The sequence below is a fragment of the Schistocerca gregaria genome, chromosome 2 (assembly GCF_023897955.1).
Source record: "Schistocerca gregaria isolate iqSchGreg1 chromosome 2, iqSchGreg1.2, whole genome shotgun sequence".
In the NCBI taxonomy this organism is placed as follows: domain Eukaryota; kingdom Metazoa; phylum Arthropoda; class Insecta; order Orthoptera; family Acrididae; genus Schistocerca; species Schistocerca gregaria.
In genome coordinates, this window is record NC_064921.1 from 664,205,738 (window position 1) to 664,227,966 (window position 22,229).

Sequence of the window (22,229 nt, forward strand, 5' to 3'; positions counted from 1 at the left end):
GAGGGTCCTCCTGAATCTTTTTTTCAGCGTTCGCATTTTCTAAAAGGTCGTGGGACTTTCTCACAAAACTAATAGAAATAATTTCTGTAATACTTGATGTTACGTGAATATAATTAATTTCTCTATCAGGAGTGAGTTTTTTTCTGTTTGGTGGACTTTTAAACGCTGATGTCCTGGATGACTGGTCATGTATCTTTGCTTTGTCTCATTACGTGCTTATGGATAGTGAAGCTCTTATCTGGGTATCGCACAGGCAGAACAAGATGATGGTATATGGACAAGGAAGGTAATGTGCGTTTTCATAGACCTAACGTAGGAATTGTACGAGAGTCCATTTTCGTGAACAAACTGCATTGTTTACGAGCCATATAAAGCTGCGAACTGCCGCTGGAGAGCGCTGAGACTGCAAAATCTCGTTAAGCAGCTAGTCCTGTGTGCCGACAGCGCTGTATCGTGACGTTGTATATCCCGCCCGTATGCAAGTCAACGTTAGCTGCCTCATACAGTGTGCTAATAGTTTTAATAACGCGCGTAACTTCCATCTGAGGCAGCTGTCGATGGTTCAAATGGCTCTGAGCACTGTGGGACTTAACTTTTGAGGTCATCAGTCCCCTCGAACTTAACTACTTAAACCTAACTAACCTAAGGACATCACACACACATCCATGCCCCAGGCAAGATTCGATCCTGCGACCGTGGCGGCCACGCGGTTCCAGACTGTAGCGCCTAGAACCGCTCGGCCACCTTTGCCGGCGCACCTGTCGATGTTAACATCCCTATTTAACGTATAGATCCCTACGCTGTGGGGAAACGGCCATTTTCATAGTACTGACGAAGTCGAGGTCGCTCAAGACGTCAAAAAATGAAAAATTTGGCGGCCACTGCTGTGTTACGGAATTGTTCCGAAATACGCCCCATATACTGAATGACTGTCTGCTTAAAGTCATCTCGTTAGATGTTGTCTGCTATCTCCATTAGATGGTGAGTACTATTGATCCACGAAACAGACAGTTATGTCTTTCGCACGTTGGTAGTTGGGACCACCTGAAAAACATAAAAACAAATTGGAGTACTTCAGTTTACCACATGCCTTGACATCTGTTGTAGTAAAGGACCAGCGATATGCTTGATGGGAAACGTGGTGTGTAGCGATGAGGCGGTAGCGCACCGGCCAAGGCTAAGGCTGGCGAACAACCTCGTCACGCCGCATGTGACAACACACTGGTGCAATCTTAAACGCTGCAGCGGTCAATACACGGATTCTGTCTCTTGAGTGTGGTGAACGGCTTAAACTGCAGTGGACAAATCACTAAAATTCCACCGTGCTGAAAGAAGCCACTTAAACTCACAAGATTTTGAACGGTACAAAAACAAAGAATAAATGTCTCGCGGCGATATCAATTAGCAATGCAATGGGCACTTAAAACGCAGTATCTATAGCAAATCTACAAAAACGGATCGGTATCTGCATCCTCTCAGCGACCACCGTCCGGCGCGAAATCATGGCGTTCTGAACACGCTCTTCCACTGTGCTACAGTCGTCGCAGACGCTGAAAATCTACCACTACAACTAAGCCAGTTCTGAAAAGTGTTCCTGCAAAATGGCTAGACTCACCATCAGGTATTGAAGGCTATTTCTGGCGAGACCCTCAGGAAAACACCACCTAAGAAGAAAGCAAGAAGCTAACGTTTGTGTCGTTCTGTGGCAAGGGTGTCAGGAAAGGTTTGCCGGCTCCTGAACAGACACAATGTATTATTAGTGTTCAGGCCACCCGTGAAAAGACGGCACCTCATGAGGACGATCTCAAGCTCAGAACCTTGTGAGTGTGGCTGGTGCTATGTCAGCCAAACAGTACGCTCTGTGGCGTAAAGCCGAATGAAACACAAGAGGAGCTTACACCTACTCTATCCTGAAAAATCAGCTGTGGCAGGATACAATTTAGAATTTAGACACAGAATTTACATTCGACGAAACATCTCTTATAGTCAGCCGGAATGGACCATCGGTTCTAGGTGGTACAGTCTGGAATCGCGCGACCGATACGGTGGCAGGTTCGAATCCTGCCTCGGGCATGGATGTGTGTGTGATGTCCTTAGGTTAGTTAGGTTTAAATAGTTCTAAGTTATAGGGAACTGATGACCTCAGAACATACGTCCCATAGTGCTCAGAGCCATTGGAACCATGTCTCGAAATCAGAACAGAGGAATTTTGGGACAGCGTCATGAAAGTACATGTAGAAACAAAATTTGTGGAAAAAAATCTGTAAGGTTTGCAACTCAGCACAGCCTGGTACCCGGCGATCGCGAGATAGAAGCGGGAGCGATGGACGAGGGACGAAAAATTACCGTACTTGACGGGGAAAAGTGCACTAGTGACGTCACAGCCAGCAGTTTGGCTATCTAAAGAAGAAGTAATGGCGACCCGGCAGTCATTTACCACTCGACTACGGCTGAAGAGAGCTCTGTCGAAAGCTTATGAGATATTAACCAACTGATGCTGATGGAAGCCCGTGAAGAATTTATTAACGATACAATACTATCTTTAAATCATTACCTTACTGTAGACTTCAGTTAATAAATAATATTGTACAATTTGTGAATACTTCTTTGTAGCCTTAGCATCTGCAACGTATATCTGCGGATGCTGTCTACTCATAAGAAAAAAAAGCACCCGAAAGTTAACAAACACGCAACGACCAATAAAGAATTTCCACACTGCCTGTCTCAAACTAGTAATGTGACCCACGAATCAGCGCCTAGGTGCCCAATGTTCTTGGTGTATAACCCATCTCTAACGGAGCGTCAACGTATTTATACCGTGTCGCTGTTTATTGTGCCAATATGTTTACGAATGGAAACTGACCGTCTCCCTTTGATTAACCAATATTCTTCTAGTTTTTGAGTAAAGTTAAATATACACAGTTTTTGTACGTGTGTAGATCGCGTATTGGAAATAACAAGAAACCTAAACTGCTGGTATCTCTGCGCGGACAACATAAACATTCGCAAGTAACAATCATAAATGTCTGAACCCTTTTCCAAGGTAAACTACTGTATCTAAACTCAGTTAAATACATCCTTACCGAAATTTCTGAAATATGGCCCTTCGATCCATTTTAGTTATGGTCAGTTTCAGAGATAGATATTTCGTTGAAACATCGTAAAATTATATTCTTTAATTTATTTCGTTTCTTAATTCTTAAATTTCATTCCTGTACGGGTCTCTCGATCATTATGTATTAAATTTTCCTCATATCTGAATGCGTTTCGTTCCCAAAAAGCTAACACCTGTCCTGAATCTAAAGTATCTAAACACATTTGCTTCTTTACTTTTTCTTTGTTCATTAACTTCAAGCTTAGACTTCGGAAATGTAATATTTTACTTTATTAACTTGTTTTAATATTATCTTTTAATTGTCTTGTAACTAACTTTAGGATTTACCAATACAGCCAATAATTAAGGAATTATAGGTTGTAATTTATTCTTTTTAACACTTAAGGGACTGTTGTATTTCTCAAATAATATCAGGTACAGTTTGATGAACTCCTGTATAAAGAGACCTAATTAAGCAGTTGAATATTCATTCAAATCTATATCACTTTAGGCGTTGGCAGTGACCACTGTATTCCAATTCCTGTTACAGAAATGGTTGGATACTCGATTCAGCTTCCCATCAGATGATAAATAGCACTGATCGCTGTCCCGTTAAATGGTTTCTTACTAAAAGAATGAAATTTAGTATTCAATAAAATAAACTTTTCAAGTTCTCAGCAAATTAGGTCTACCAAGAACTCTATAGCTCCGGTAATAGTAACGTTGTGTCCTGCTGCAACAACAAATCTGCTCCTAAGTATCACAAACGTTCTGAAAGAAACTTAATATGTCTTTCTTAGAGCACAACAACAGAAGCATTATTTCTCGAAATGAAATTATGGATTATGGGAAATTATGGGAAATTGTTCCGATCCAGATATCGTACGCCACGTATCCACAACCCTGCACTAGAGCTGCTATCGGCCAATAATCGAATTACAATCAGCTGAGGTTGTGACAACCCCGTAATTGCTAATACAGTACCGCTGATCTTGAATACCTTACTGTGCCTCATAATCATTGAACAACATTCATATATAGTTATAGGGACCCGCGACAGCTTGCCTTAGAAACTTGTTCTAAATCCACCTGACAACCTCTCTGTAGTAAACTGAAGCCAGATTATCCAGCTGATTTCCCTAAACTCCGTAAGAAAACACGACCATTCCAAGAGCAAAACTGTGTTCCCACGGTCAGGGAATTTTTATGTATCCTGGACAAAGTGATATTGTTCTAAAACCCACACCACGGTTCACGAAGTATGAACATTGACAAACCAGCAGCGCTAATAGTTCTTTCTAAGAATTAAAATATTGTACAAAAATGCCATAGCAGTATCTTCCACCATCTGGCAGCGGGCTTCTTATTTACCGGTATTCTCTGCCGGAGTGGAGTTTCTGGTGACTGGATACCACCGGTACCAACAGCTCGCAGCATCTTTCTCCCTTGCTTCCGTCTATAACAATTTTGTACCATAGTTTACATCAAAAATCACAAGGAAATTATTTGGATCATTTAAATCATATTCTGTCCTTACTGTTGATCGATGTATGAGATTGGTCGACATCTGTTCCTCTTTTAATGACAAACGACAAGTAAGTTTTGCCAAATTACAAACTGTCCAGAATACACCCTAAATCTGGTGCGGTGTACTCACCGTAATGAAGCATCCTCACGTTTTACAATAATGGGGTGGCGCATGATTCCTCGTTTTGAACAGATAGTTAATCTCTCAGTCGTATTCCTAAAATTAGCAGCATTTGAACGATTTGTTTCGAAATACACGAGGTGTTTCGAAATGACTGATCCATATAAACGATATCTTCTTGTAAACTAGCCGCTTGGTATTGAAGCTAGCTTACTCCCCTCCATATATAATTCCACCGTTACATATCCATTCCGCACTCGATCATAATACTGAATTGTGATACCTAGATTTTTTAATTTAAACTCAAGATATTTATTGATCATTAAGCTTTATCAAAGAATTAAGTGCCAGAGTATAATAATAGCTGAACCTGAGAAACCATTACTTTAGTTTTCACCTTGTCGTCTACACATTTCTACTCACTCTCTATTAGTCTCCGGACCACTACTGCTACAATGCCTAAGAGCAGATGGCACAGTAAGTCAAAAATCCCCTTTAAATGTATCGACTGACCACAGATATCTTACATATCACAGTTATTATACAGCGTAGAGAAAAATTGCGTCACGAAATTTTAACCGTGGATAACTGATCGCAGTAGGAACCAAAATTACTAACGTTGTGTAGATCGACAAGGTAACATTTTTATACTACAGAAACTTGGCGCCATGCGCTCCGATTGGCCATTGGTTTGCCGTGTTGCTGTTCGTCGGCTGATGCGCAGCGCTATGGTTGTCGATTCCCTCCCCCCGTCACGGCCCCAATGTGATGAACACACGTGTCGAATTGGTCTTGCTCCTTGTCTCCGACTCACGTCCGAGGTATTCACACATAAGCTTCGCTCCGGATCACACACTTGTCCCCTGCGATTTAGTCTTACAGTAAGCATGGCGGCACAGTATTCGTTTGAAGATCAACGAGATACGGTTTTTGTTTATGGCCTATCAGACGGTAATGAGCATCAGGCTCGATGGCTGTATTAGGAACGGTACCCAGCAAGACATCACCCCTACATCCGCATATGTTTACAGCAATTCACCGAGGACTTGGCGGAACAGGATCGTTTGCGGGATATACCACGAACACGACGGGATGCTACATTTGAAGAGACTGTTCTCGAGCGCTTCGAGGAAGCGTCTTCAACAAGTACTCGAGAGGTTGGACACGACATGTGGGTCATTCATAGGTTAGTCTTGGCGGTTTAGAGGGATGACGGCCATCATCCATTTAGTTTCCACCCTGCCCAAGAACTAAATCCAGTGGCAGACTATGAACACAGGTTAGGTTTTGCCGGTGGTTTTTCCGACGTGATGCATGAGATCCCGACTTTCTCACCATTGTGTTATTTACCGACGAGTGCACCTTCCATCGGGATGGCCTTTACAACACTCGAAACGTTCATTACTGAGCAAGGCGAAATCCTTACGTGACGTACGTCCACGGACACCAGGAACGATTTTCGCTCTTCATATGGGCAAGCATTGTGGGTGACCATTTTATTAGACCATTCCGTCTCTCTCCTCGACTTACCGGGGTAGATTACCTTCACTTTTTGCAAGAAAATTTACCCAGCCTGCTGGAAGATGTTTCCTGGACATACGGCTACGCTTGTGCCTGCAGCATGAAGGGTCACCCTCACGTTACAGTCTTGCTGTGCGTTGATATTTAAATGAACTCTTCGATGGCCGGGTAATTGACAGAGGTGCTCGTAGGACATGGCCTTCGCGATCACCAGACCTGACACTACGGGACTTTTTCTGTCCGGATTGTTCAAGGTTCTAGTACACCCACACTGACGGCAACCACTTAGAAACGAAGAGGAATTAACGGATCGCCTTCAACATGTCAGCAGTAACTTCAGGGCAATTCCAGGTCTCCTTCAAAGAGTTCGGCAAACACCGCTCGACGTTACCAAGCTTGCGTCGCGTCAGAGGGTCGCCACTTCGAGCACCTGCTTTAAGTAAACAATGTCCTAGCTACAAAAAATCCCCTTTTAAACGCCGACACAATTTGTAAAAGACTACCTGTATGCGAACTAACAAATGTTGACGCTTTTGTTCCCGGTACGTCTTATCATGAAGCTACAGTGAATGTGTTGCGATCCCGACCGATTCTCCCCCAGACCCCGAGAGTGGAAGGCTGCCGCGCTACCACCGGAAGTGCGGGCTGCCTTGTATGAGTCGCGATCTCCAGATCTCCAGCGGGTGAAGCATTCGCGGTCATGCATTGTGCAGAGCGTCCGGCCACAGAGCAATCCCGCGGCCAATCGGAGGCCGTGGCACCAAGTTTCTGTAGTTTAAAAATGGTTCGTTCTCGACCTACACAACATTAGAAATTTTGGTTCCTACTGGCATCAGCTATTCACGGTTTAATTTTCGTTATAAGTTTTTACATCCTGTATACAAAGTTTAATATTTGGCGAACGTCCACTTGCAATGTTTCACTACCCCCATCTGCTTACCTTTATTTTGGACTATAGCAAAAGGACACTGTAAAAGTCAGTGCCAATATACATACTTCTTAATTACAACTGAATAAAACTGAAATTAAAAGAAAATAAGTAAAAGTAAGTGTCCAGGGAATACGTGTAATAATGATGAAAAATAACAACTGTGAAGCCAATGAAAAACGGAATAAAATAATGCAACAAAAATTCCAATCGATATTTAAAATTTTCTAAATGCTCAGGTCTCTTGCCTACACTTCAGTTGATTAACGACTGCACATACTATAAGTACAGAATACACATTCATGCCCGTACAATTCATTAACTGATAATAATATAAAGTCTAATAAACATGATAAAAATGATACTTAAATCCATCGATTTAGGCCCTCTTATTCCTCAATACAACGAAATCGTCCGCCTGACACATGTAAGTATTGGTTTCTCTCCTGTGTGTAACTAGTATCGTGGCTGTAGCTTGCTCATCACTGAACTCTAGCATAATACCTCATCCGCCGTTCCAAGAACACGAAATACAACCAGCGTGAACTAACACTGGCATTAGTGTTTGACCCACATACCATTCCACTAACGCAGATGAACAGAAACTTCCCTTACCATAGTCAGGCATTTCTTATATAATATTACTGCTACGAAGTATACATATTATATTATCATAAAAAAGTGTAGATCGTCCCAAATGGACAAATAATTAGGTCTCATCAATAAAAGTGCATATACCCATGAAAGCCGGCTCCAAAATAAGCCACGAATAACTTCAATCTCTTCCAATTTAGCAAACTTAGCCAATTATATGTGTGACTGCCAAAGATTTTCACAACACTGGAAACAAAGTTACTTACAGTTTACTGAAAGGAAATCGTTGACTGAGCTGGGCAAGTAATATTCATACTACTGCAAGCCTACCTCTTAGATATTCATGCATAAAAACGTGAAAAAAGTTTCACAGCCTAACTGATACTGAAATCGTCACCTCATGTGTTAGGTAATAAGGCATCAGATATTTTCGGAATGAAATCTTCACCCTGCAGTAGAGTGTGCACTGATATGAAACTTCGTGGCAGATTAAAAGTGTGTACCGGACCAAGACTCTAACTCAGGACCTTAGCCATTCGCGGACACTTGCTATACCAGCTGAGCTACCCAAGCAGGGCTCGCATTCCGTCCTCACAGCTTTACTTCCGCCAGTATCTCGTCTCCTACCTTCCTAGAGCACTTGCCCGCGAATGCCAAAGGTCTCGTGTTCGAGTCTCGGTTCGGCACACAGTTTTTTTTTCTCCCAGGAAGATTCAATAGATCAGTTTGTTCCAATAAATGTTTTCAAATTAAGTAATTGAAGTACTCAACGTAATTTCCTTAGGCCCCAATAAATCTGTACATATTGCATCTGGTATATTTGCATGTATTTAACCTATTTGTACATTTATATGACTATAAAGTGTGCACCCAGAAAAATTAGTTCCAACAATCCTAATCACATACATTATCCCTGCAGATGTGGCTTCAGATCTATGACATTTCTTAATTAATTTCTTCTTAGAATTCAGGTATACATGCAAATCGCATTTTCATGGGTCTTCTGCACTCCCTCAGGTAGCTCCAGTTCATGTGACAAAAATTTCTATATTACTGTGTCCACATTCTTTGATAGATCGTTGCTCTTAATTAAATCAAAGTCTCCAACTTCACATAGAGAAGGTTTTAGTCTTTTGTCGTGTCTCTTTCTTTGACTGCCTTGTTCTTCATCTATTCGTTTGCACTCTTCTTCTTCTCTGCAACAGTAAGTTCTTAATTAACTGGGAACATAACCTCTTCTTCTATCAAATTACTGGGTTTCACTCCCATCATGAACTCACATGATGTGCATCCATTGGCCTTATGCCATACATTATTTATAATTGTCCTTAATATACGCACATTGTTGGATCGTAAAGTATGTTTTCAACGGCGGTAGATCCCACACAACCTATTCAGCTCCCTCACAACGCTCTCACGCATGTTCGCTTGTGGGAACCAAGCAGAAATTTTAATGCGCTTTATACCATTTCTCTCCATACACTCTTGGAACCACTTAGACACAAACTGGGAACCATTGTCGAAGAACAAGACCTCTGGTTTTCGCAGTTCGGGTTTATATTTCCTTTCCAACCAATCAACAAGAGTCCTTGCATTTGTTCTCTTGACTGGATATTTAGCAAACTTCGGATATCTATCTAGAAGTACAAAAATGTAACTGTAGACCCCCCTCCTCTCCTCTTCTTGACACAGGTAAAGGGTCAAACATATCCCTTACTAATTCTTTAGGTCTTGTAGTGAGTACACTTTATTTCAAACCCTGAATTGGCATGGTAGTTGTCCTCAATTTCTGATATGTGTCACATGTAACTAGCATCTTTTCCACCTTCCTCCAGAAGTTGTTAAATGTGACACGTTCTTGAACCTTTGCGATACTCTTATAGGGCCCAAAACACCATAATATTATCACACTAGTTCAGTTATGCAGCTGACTTTTGGATAACTATCAGTGATCAAATAATGGTTAACTAACATCAAGTTTTCATCTACAATTTGCTTATGCTTAATACTTTGGCACGATTTCGTAATAGAATTCTCATTTTCCTGTTTTTCAAAGTAAAGTATTTTTATTTCACCCATCGCCTCCTGGTCACTCCCACTCAACCTTGTCACTCTAGAGAAAGTGTCTGCTATGACATTTTCACCACCTCTTATACTACGTGATTATAACTAAAGTTAAACTTTCAAAAATTTGTAGAAATAACACCACTGGTCAGAATGACGTCAAATTTAAACAGAATATTATCGGGAAGGGGGAGAAGGTAAGGCAGAAGAAAAATAAATAGTTACAAAATGTATGCATCATAATTTAATAGTGGCGTACTACAAATGACAAATGAACCATACAACAGTGCCTAAGTAGTACGTTTGACGTTAAACAAACTGTACTACTCAGAGTGCATAGATGTACAAGTGTGATACTGTTACGTAAGACCATCCACCACGGTAAGGTAATATAACATCGAATGGGAAAAATCGGATTTTAAGTGTCCTGAGGCCAAAAACCGCATAGAAGCATCACTCACATCGGTTTTTAATTGTCCTGACGCCAAAAACCTCATAAAAAGGACCAATCAAACAAATCGGCATATTAATTTCAGTGTGACTGGGGTAAAACATGTTTAATATGCTGTCCACCACTTTCGCAACAACTTGAAATCGAGAAACTGCATGTTCCACAACTGATCAAAGTGTTTCCGGTTTCACGTTCAGAATGTGTTGCGCAATGCGTGCCTTCAATGCAGCTAAGTTTGCAATCGGAACACTGAACACATCTTTCAGCTAGCTTCATAACCAGAAGTTACACGGATTAAGATCAAGTGATCGGGATGGTTACGCTGTAGGGAAACTGCACCTGATAATTCTTGAATTTCCGAAGTGGTCCTTCAGTAGATGCTTAACAGGATTTGCAATGTGCGGAGATGCGCCATCTTGCATAAAAATGATCTCATCCACACATTCACGCTGCTGGAGGGCTGGAGGACGTGATTTGCGCAAAAGACACTCAAAGCGCTTACCAGTGACTGTACAGGTAATAAGACCGGAAGCACCTATCTCTTCGAAAACATAAGGCCCTTTGATAAAGGATGCCATAAACCCACACCACACAGTGACGTTTCTGGATGAAGTGGTACTGGTTTATTTGCATGTGGATTTTCCGTTGCCCATATTCGACAATTCGGGGTATCGACATATCCTGTCAGATGGAAGTGAACTTCGTCTGTCCACAAAATCTTTCACGGCCAATCATTGTCCACTTCAATGCGAGCAAGAACTTCTAAAGCAAAAGTCTCTCTTGATGGCAGGTCGGGAGGCAGCAACTCGAGAATATGGTAAGTGTGAGTAGATAGCAAAGAAGGATGTTTCGTAGAATTTTGCTGACAGGTATGTCCAATGTTCGGGGCAATTCTCTGTGCACTACACGTTTGCACACCATCTGTTGTGTTGGCAGAAGAGCCAACACCGTGTTACTAGTGGAGGCCGAAATGCTCGCATTTCAGCTCACGCACGTTGGCGTGAGGAGGGAAGAACTATACTGACGTGAGGTCTGGAACATAACAAGGAATTAGAATCCAGAAAGCGGACGTAATTAGTTTAATATTTAACTTCAATCCATTAATGATGAACGTCGCTCTTAACGGTACATGAATCACAATATTATCTGTTCAGAAGCCATATAGTAACTTAATATGGGGCCTTGCTAGGTCGTAGCAAATGACGTAGCTGAAGGCTATGCTAAACTGTCTTCTCTGCAAATGAGAGCTTATTCAGTCCGTGAAACATCGCTAGCAAAGTCGGCTGTACAACTGGGACGAATGCTAGGGAGTCTCTCTGGACTAGACCTGCCGTGTGGCGGCGCTCGGTCTGCAATCACTGATAGTGGCGACACGCGGGTATACTAACGGACCGCGGCCGATTTAAAGGCTACCACCTAGCAAGTGTGGTGTCTCGCGGTGACACCACACCATCACTGGTCTCCTCCTGCATTGCTTGACCACTGCTTCCACTGATGTCAAATCAATTGCACACCAAAAGAATCCATCTTTTTGAATTTCCAAATCATTTTCACCAGACTCATGGCAGTCATCGGACCAACGCCTTTTTTTCGAAGCCTTCAGTGTCCGGAACTTTGGAACTTCTGCAGAGCTGCGTGCGCACAGCCATCACTCTTGTAATACAGCTTTACTAGCAGAGCGTGAACCTCTATTGAGACAGTCATGGTTAACGCTGCATACGCGAAAGGAGGAAAAGCTGTGTACCCGGCGTGTTTATACCAACTTCAATGGGTCGTGCGCATGACAGGTGTTTCATTTACGTATTCTGACACATACAGCGTTCTATTGATCATTTTTCACACTACTTTTTTCTTCTTCCGCCATACGTTTTCCCCCTTCTCCGATAATGCTGGGTTGCAATTTGAATTCGTTCTGACTAGTGGTGCAATTTCTACAACGTTTTTAAAGTTTAACTTTAGTTAAAATCACAGCGACAAATTAGCGAGCCTACTACATCACAACCTACACGTTCTACGAAAACTCAATGCCTAAACATAATAAAGAAACGTCAGTCAGCAGCTTCACAGAAAACATTTATTTCGTCCACTTTGCCGGTTTCGACAGCTGCAACTGTCGTCTTCGCAAGTGAAATAGGCTCGAATCATTTGTAAGCCAATGCCAAAATAAGGATTCGACGGTAGTGTACTTCGCTGCAGGATCAATAAAATAGAGTGCCATCGCTGAAAATGTATGATATGTGCAATGAGTAACAAATAATTGACTGTGAAATCACAGCCCGCACATATTGTGTGCCATGAAAGGTATTATGTTGGTTGACTTTCGTCACAGATACCCCATACGATCTGCAGTCTGACAGTCAATTGTTTGTTACTCATCACAATATACAGCTCTAGCGGTGTCAGTTTATTTCATTGATTCTCGTTTTAATGTTGGCTTATCAATTATTAGGAAACGGCCTTGCCGCAGTGGATACACCGGTACCCGACAGATCACCGAAGTTAAGCGCTGTTGGGCGTGGCCGGCACTTGTGTGAGTGACCATCCGGGCCGTCATGCGCTGTTGCCGTTTTTCGGGTTGCACTCAGCCTCGTGATGCCAATTGAGGAGCTCTTCGACCGAACAGTAGCGGCTACGGTCAAAGAAAACCATCATAATGACTGGGAAGGTTTCTGCTGACCAAACGCCCCTCCTATCCGCATCCTCTGCGGAGGATTACACGGCGGTCGGATGGTCCCGAGGAGCCACTTGTGGCCTGAAGACGGAGTGCTTATCAATTATTAGAACCCATATCGCTTTTGGTGAAAGCAATTGAAGCGGTCGAAACAAGCCAAGTGAATCCAACAAAGATTTTCTTGTGCTGCTGACGACTGAATTTTATAATCTTTGTTGAAACATTTTGCAGCTGCTGAAGTACAGCTACATCCAAAATCACAATACCCAATGCCTTTTGATCTGTGAATACAGAGTACCATAACCGCAACATCACAGCGAGGGCTTCCAGTTAAGACGCTATACGATTCCTCTCTGATGCTGTCAATGCTCGGCAACCATATGAAATAGTCCTGTGCTCTATCGTTCCTTGTGGGTACATTTTGAAATACTCTCACACTCACACCATAGCCACATGTATCAGTAGCGATAGACTGCTTTTGAATTGTGAGGACTGCCTATTTTTCTATCGTCTTCAGCTTCTCATCGTCTGGTGCTACTCCCTTTTCCCTAATAATATGTCCCAAAAGCTTTAATTTCTCCTTGACAAATCTGATTTTGCTAGCTTTACCTTCATCCCACACCTTGTCCAAAGCAGTCAATACCTCGTCCAACAGAGTACAATTCTGCTCCCTTCTTTTGTTTGAAATCAAAATATCACCCACATAAACACTAATCGTAATCAACAAAGTTCTACATTGAACTTTATCCATTACCCAAATAAATACTCATAACATCACATTCAAACAAAAGACTACCACTAGAAACTGATAACATTTTCGTTTGTAAAGGAAGGTAGTGTATTTTCTTGACCTGTCTGCAACCTTTACATTCCAGTGGTATCTGCAAGAAATGTCTAGCTATCTGAAGCACTTGGTTCCATAAAACTTTTGCATCCTTTCATTCATATTGTCTTGCCTACCATACTGCCATATCACTATTTCATTCAAATGTAGTGTATCAGTCAGTATTCAAACAATTCCATCTACATTCTCACACTTATTAAACGATTGTTAAACACATTTTGGTACCGGTCAATGATCCCCCTTGCTGCGGGGCGGGGTCTGTTGTCTGTGTTGCTGTTAACGCTATCGTTCAGTCCACCTACCTCGATAAGATGTCCCTTCACTCTGTGGTCGTAGATACGTGCTGGGCAGTGTAAAGCAGCAGTGATGAAACCACTACCTAATTCCAACCACCCGGAGGCCAAATAACTCTAGTTGAAAGTCAGTTCCTGAAAGTTCATGGTTAAAAATCGGGCGTACGGGATATTCAACCTACTTGCAGAAAAGCGTTTATAATTAGATTTACACTGTTTTTTTATTTATATTGACACACATAAAATGGCTATCAAATCCGTATTTACTATGGTGAAATGTTATCATTCAAAGTTCACTGTCTGTAAAACAACTATTCAATCGAAAAGGAGCCAGAATTTTAGCAAGTTCGGCCCGTCTATTTTTTCTACCAGTTACAGACCGACTACTATTCGCGAGCTAAACATTCGGTCGTTTCAGTGGTCTTCGTAAGCAGTGCTCGCCAAAATATTCCGTACAGAGCCCGAAACACCCCACGTGGCGTTGTTACTACGACCAGACCACACGCCCATATCTCTCAAACTATTTAACTTAGAGGCATCAATCTTTCATTGAAATATTCGTAACTCCAGTCGCGTCAGTCACGATATGTTCGAACCGAAATTCGCTCACTGTTTCCTCATCTTACAGAGTATTTTTAAGGAGCAGTCTAACATCGTGTTATCCGTAGGCCGACTAGCAAGAGACTCCCTTGAGGTACTCTCCTCTCTGCACACTCCTCTATTCGCGAGGGAACAGCTTAATTCTGATTCGCTGTTGATCTAAATGACCAATCAGAACGGTCCTTCCTGATATTCTCACGACAAATCTTGCCTTATCCAACCACTAAGTTGATAGTAATTCATATCAGCCGGACTTCAATATCTTGTATTATGTTTAATCAAAATAAGCGAAGTGCGAAATATTCTTCAGATTGATAAATAAACTTCTTCCGTCTGTAACTGCCATTCAGGCTGCCTTTATAGAAAAGCATGCTCACACAGACATACGTCACCTGAATCGTTGCTGCCACAGAACTTTCCCACGGTTCGCTTTACAAGGTTTTACAAGTCCCACATACACTCTCGCAATCATTCTCACACACCCACACAACAAAATATAATCAAATAACAATTTTGACAGATTTTTGTATTACTCTAAGCCACCATACTAGACGACTGCGTGCCTTACAGCAACGAATGTTATCTTGTAATAGCTTGCTGCGTTACCCCCTGTCTACCATTCTTTGGCTTTCGTTACCTACTGCCCGCTGTCTTGAAACACATATCCAATAACGCTTTCCAGATAATGGAATATGTTCCTTTACCTTCAATTTACATTCAAACCCATTCGAACGTCATGGTCTCTCAGAAAACGCAATTTTATTTCAAAACAGAACCTACCTGAAGTCTTCCCTTTGTCGTCTGTTAGGCCTATTTACCTCCCATTTCCTCCGTGATAATATCTTCCCGGCCACATAAAACATCTGAGGCTCCAGGCCATATCTCTTCCTCATTATCGTTATACCACATTTCTATATAAATACGTTTCAGAGGTATTTCCACATGACTGAACATTGCCACGTAAACCAAAACATAACAATCCTTTTGCAAGCCAATTTTCCCTTTCAATTTGTGGAAAATATCTACCCCAAAAGCGTAAGTAGGCCGTTTAGGTGTTTATTTTGGTAACGCCACGTAGTGCTCTGTATGAAAATCGCTGACTGCGCTGTGTGCTGTCTGTGGATGGATGGACTAATTGTTGGAATATTCGCTTGTGTAGTGTTGGACAGTTGGATGTGAACAGCACGTAGCATTGGGCAGTTGGAGGTGAGCCACCAGCAGTGGTGGATGTGGGCAAATAGATGCCAGAGTTTTCAGAGATTACTATGTGAGCACGATCTGGAGGTGTGTCCGTCAGAAAAAGGAGATTTGTTTAATTGTATGTCACAAAATTTGACTTTTGAACGCTATTAAGGTAAATACATTGTTTTCTATCAAAATCCTTCATTAGCTAACTATGACTATCAGTAGTTAGCGTCTTCAGTAGTTAGAATCTTGTATTTACCTGGCAATATTGGCGCTCGCTGTATTGCAGTAGTTCGAGTAACGAAGATTTTTGTGAGGTAAGTGATTCATGATATAAAATTGCGCGAAAAGGTGTTTTCAGGTTGTGGACTGTGCTTATCATCAGTACCGATTTATAAACGATGTTTTAATAGAAGTTAAAAACAACGAAATTTGTTTATTTTTTAATTTTATTTGCGTCGGTCACAAAGAAACCACCTTGGTCCCTGGTACATGTGTTACGGAAAACACGCTAGTAATACTAGGACTAAGTCCTTTTCCCTTTATATGTGAGTCTAAAAATCTCGTTGCGTACATATATAGCGCTGGGCAGCGTGAATCAAGTACGTTCGATCTGTGGAACAGCCAGGTAATTACCCCGGGTCTCGCAGATAGTGCACACAACGGTGTTGTTATCTCTAATGGAGCTCCTAAATAAGAACACCGGAATAGTACGAACTCACTAAAAAACCATTGTCCTTTCCCACCACAGCGAATAATGTTTCCACGCAGACACACCTGCTCTAACATGTAAGTAAGGCGTTGTATCGGTACAACGCGAACACAGGAATTCTAGTGCTTTAGGAAACTAAACAAATCGTTGGAGATGCTAATTATACACCCTGATAGGTGAGAAATGCTGTAATGTCTATCTGAAAGCCTAAAAACAGACATAGTGCTCCGCAACTCGGTACAAAATAGGATGCCAGCCGCGTCTCAGTAGCCTACAGTGAAACTCCTTGAGAAAACTGTAAAATGTCTCAGTGATGGTGGAAGGAAGCAGAAGACAAGTTCCAAACCGAGCTGTACAATAGACTGATCGCCCAACGTAAGAAACGTCACTATCCACGCTGAAGTGGAGCTGAACTATCTGTTGGTATCTGGTCAGACGTAACGTTTCATAAGAAAGGCGGAATACCGTAATCACAGTTGTTCATGTGGCCTGGGTCCCGGATCCCATCGAAGACAATGCCAAAATTTTGATTAAAAATCATCAGCAATGGTGGCCCAATGTTCGAAGCATAATGAGTCACCCTCGTTCTGCGAAAAGTGTTGTCTAAAAAGGCGGAAGAACTGATATAAGCCCAGCGCATCCGGTTACCCTTGGGCTGGGGAACTGTCCCTAAAATTCGTGATAATCAGTAAAGATAACATAAGGATGTAGTAGGAAATGCAAACTACTGCATTTAATGCAAATATCGTGCATCCACAGGACATGTGGCCTGTAATTAAAAATTTGTCATGAAGATCTCTCCAGTGCCAATAGATTCCAGATTAATCTCACATTCGTATTCCGCGAAGGATCTGGTAGATGGAAGTGACGTGGAGGAAAAGACTGCATAAAGAACGAAAGGGTAACATACTATGAGTCGGAACGTGGAGCGTCAGAGGTTTTAGTGGTCAAGAAGAAGGAAAATCTGAAAACGAAAACTCATAGACAATTTATATTTCGTGTCATTGAAATCGAAAGAACGTAAGTATTTCTGGTCAGATGATTTTAATATAATATCACCCTTCAGAAAATGGTATAACGGGAGTAGGATTGGTTATGAATAGGAAAGTAAAACAGAGAGTGAGTCACTGCGAACACTCCGATGATACTAATTTTCTCATCAGAATCGACAGCAAATTAAAGTCAACAATAATATTTCTGGTGTATACAAGGAGAAAATGAGGAGATAAATTATGTAAGACTGTTCAACGTGTAACAGTAGATAAAAAGAGATGAAGATCTTAATCATGTGTGATTGGAACGTGACAGAAGGGGAATAATCAGAGGGCAGGATTATGGTAGTGAGAATGAAAAAGGAGAATGGCTAACAGAGTTATTTAGTGAATGTGAACTGGTAATAACGATTACACTGTTTAAAACTTAAAAGATGAGTAGGTACTCTCAGGAAAGGACATGAGACAAGAGAAAAAACAAACGGTGGACTACATCATGATCAGATTCCGAAATTAGATTTTGGACTGCAAGGCACTTCCAGGACCAGCTATACACTCATGCCACAATTTAGTAATAAATGAAATATGTTCGCAGTTACGAATACGAACAGCCATCAGACGTGTACGGAAAAGACGGCAATGAAAATTTGTGCCGGACAGGAACTCGAAGCCGGATTTCCTTCTTTAAGTGAACGGTCGCCTCCCTGTAACATCCCTTATGAATTTCTGAAATCATTTGAGGAAGCTACGACTATTAAAGTTGTTGAATAGAATCTATGAGACTGGAGATAAAACATACTACTTTCGGGACAATATCATCCACACACAAAATGGAAAACTGCGAAAACTATCGTAGAATCAGTCTAACAGATCATGCATCAAAATTATGTATGACAGTTATTTACAGAAGAATGAAAAGAAAATTGAAGATGTGTTACGTTAAAATCAGTTTGGCTTCAGGAATCGTAAAGATACAGGGAGCCACAACGTTCAATTGTGTGTGAAATCTTATGGGACTTAACTGCTAAGGTCATCAGTCCCTAAGCTTACACACTACTTAACCTAAATTATCCTAAGGACAAACACACACACCCATGCCCGCAAGAGGAATGGAACCTCCGTCGGGACGAGCCGCACAGTCCATGACTTCGGCGCCTTAGACCGCTCAGCTAATCCTGCGCGGCACACAGAGCCTCTCTGACGTTATGCTTCGGAGTAGAAGCAATTATTAAGGAAAATTAAGATATGTTCGGTAGTATTTTTGTCGACGTAGACAACGCGTTCAGTAATATAAAATGGTGCAAAATGTTTCAAATACTCAGAAGGCCAAAAACGAAGTGCTCGGTTTAAGACTGCATGGATCAAGAAAGCAGTCCCCTTATGTTCAATCTGCACACCGAAGAAAGTGGAGGATTAAAGTTCCGGTCGAAATATCATCAAAGATCAGCCATTTGCAGAGGAAGTCAGAAATTGTTACGGGACATACTGACCAAATTTGAATGAAATTTGCTACTTTGGAAGCAAACAAACTCGCGACAAATGCAGCAAGGGCAACATAGAAAACAGATTAGCACAGAAAAAGAACACATTCCTGACCAAACTTTTACTGTTATGAAACATTGGCCTTAATTTGAGGATACACTGATCGGCCAGAGTATTGTGACCGCTTACCAAATAAACCGTGTGTCCATCTTTAGCTCGTATAATAGGCGCCACGCATCGTGGTATGGAAGCAGTGAAGCCTTAGTAGGTCGTTGGATGCAGCTGGCACCACATCTGCACATACAAGACACCTAATTCCCTTAAATTCCGGGGAAATGTGCGATGAGCTCGGACGCCACGTTAAGTCACATCCCAGATGTTCGATCGGGTTCAGATCTGGCGAGGTGAGGGGCCAGTAGAGCCGTGCAGCCGTGTGGCCTATCCACACGCACGCAACAGTGGCGTGCGAGTGGGAGCCGTAATACGATTCGTGATCTTTGGAGAAAGTTGTCGAAGATCACCAATGTTAATGACAGACGTGTGATAGCATTTTCAAGCGGCTGTGCCAGCCCGTGAGCCACGCGTATTTCACGCGCGTGCACTCGCTTCCACACAAGCTGCGACTGTACAGTGTGCGCATGCGCGATACCCTTCACTCAGCACCAGGCTTGGACGAAACTTACGCAAATGGTAAATAACGAATACAAATATCAATACAAATGTAAATTACTATTCATCATTCGTTAAAAACGTATATTATTCGAAACATTATTCACTTATACAAATAATACACTCCTGGAAATTGAAATAAGAACACCGTGAATTCATTGTCCCAGGAAGGGGAAACTTTATTGACACATTCCTGGGGTCAAATACATCACATGATCACACTGACAGAACCACAGGCACATAGACACAGGCAACAGAGCATGCACAATGTCGGCACTAGTACAGTGTGTATCCACCTTTAGCAGCAATGCAGGCTGCTATTCTCCCATGGAGAAGATCGTAGAGATGCTGGATGTAGTCCTGTGTAACGGCTTGCAACGCCATTTCCACCTGGCGCCTCAGTTGGACCAGCGTTCGTTCTGGACGTGCAGACCGCGTGAGACGACGCTTCATCCAGTCCCAAACATGCTCAATGGGGGACAGATCCGGATATCTTGCTGGTCAGGGTAGTTGACTTACACCTTCTAGAGCACGTTGGGTGGCACGGGATACATGCGGACGTGCATTGTCCTGTTGGAACAGGAAGTTCCCTTGCCGGTCTAGGAATGGTAGAACGATGGGTTCGATGACGGTTTGGATGTACCGTGCACTATTCAGTGTCCCCTCGACGATCACCAGAGGTGTACGGCCAGTGTAGGAGATCGCCCCCCACACCATGATGCCGGGTGTTGGCCCTGTGTGCCTCGGTCGTATGCAGTCCTGATTGTGGCGCTCACCTGCACGGCGCCAAACACGCATACGACCATCATTGGCACCAAGGCAGAAGCGACTCTCATCGCTGAAGACGACACGTCTCCATTCGTCCCTCCATTCACGCCTGTCGCGACACCACTGGAGGCGGGCTGCACGATGTTGGGGCGTGAGCGGAAGACTGCCTAACGGTGTGCGGGACCGTAGCCCAGCTTCATGGAGACGGTTGCGAATGGTCCTCGCCGATACCCCAGGAGCAACAGTGTCCCTAATTTGCTGGGAAGTGGCGGTGCGGTCCCCTACGGCACTGCGTAGGATCCTACGGTCTTGGCGTGCATCCGTGCGTCGCTGCGGTTCGGTCCCAGGTCGACGGGCACGTGCACCTTCCGCCGACCACTGGCGACAACATGGATGTACTGTGGAGACCTCACACCCCACGTGTTGAGCAATTCGGCGGTACGTCCACCCGGCCTCCCGCATGCCCACTATACGCCCTCGCTCAAACTCCGTCAACCGCACATACGGTTCACGTCCACGCTGTCGCGGCATGCTACCAGTGTTAAAGACTGCGATGGAGCTCCGTATGCCACGGCAGACTGGCTGACACTGACGGCGGCGGTGCACAAATGCTGCGCAGCTAGCGCCAATCGACGGCCAACACCGCGGTTGCTGGTGTGTCCGCTGTGCCGTGCGTGTGATCATTGCTTGTACAGCCCTCTCGCAGTGTCCGCTGCAAGTATGGTGGGTCTGACACACCGGTGTCAATGTGTTCTTTTTTCCATTTCCAGGAGTGTAACTCCTATTCGTAATCTGTGAATTAAAAGTGTTAAGGATTAGAGATATATCTAAAATCTATACTACTGGCTATTATATTTGCTACACCACAAAGATGATATGCTACAGACGCGAAATTTAACCGACAGGAAGAAGATACTGTGATATGCAAATGATTAGCTTTTCAGAGCTTTCACACAAGGCTGGCGCCGGTTCTGACACCTCCTATGTGCTGACATGAGGAAAGTTTCCAACCGATTTCTCATACACAAGCAGCAGTTGACCGGCGTTGCCTGGTGAAACGTTGTTGTGAAGCCTCGTGTAAGGAGGGGAAATGCTTACTATCACGTTTCCGACTTTGATAAAGGTTGGATTGAAGCCTATCGCGATTGCGGTTTACCGCGTCGCGTCATTGCTGCTCGCGTTGGTCGAGATCCAATGACTGTTAGCAGAATATCGGTGGGTTCAGGAGGGTAATACGGAAGGCCGTACTGGATCCCAACAGCCTCGTAACACTAGCAGTCGAGATGACAGGCATCTTATCGGCAGGGCTGAAACGGATCATGCAGCCATGTTTCGATCGCTGGGTCAACAGTGGGGACGTTTGCAAGACAACAATCGTTTGCACGAACAGTTCGATGACGTTTTCAGCGGCATGGACTATCAGCTCGGAGACCATGGCTGCGGTTACTCTTGACGCTGCATCACAGACAGGAGCGCCTGCGATGGTGTACTCAACGACGAACCTGGGTGCACGAATGACAAAACGTAATTTTTTCGAATGAATCCTAATTCTGTTTACAGCATCGTGATGGTCGCATCCGTGTTTGCCGACAAATCGGAGTTAACGCACATCGGAAGCGTGTATTCGTCATCACCATACCGGCGTGTCGCCCGGCGTGATAGTATGGGGTGCTATTGGTTACTCGTCTCGGTCACCTCTTGTTCGCATTGACG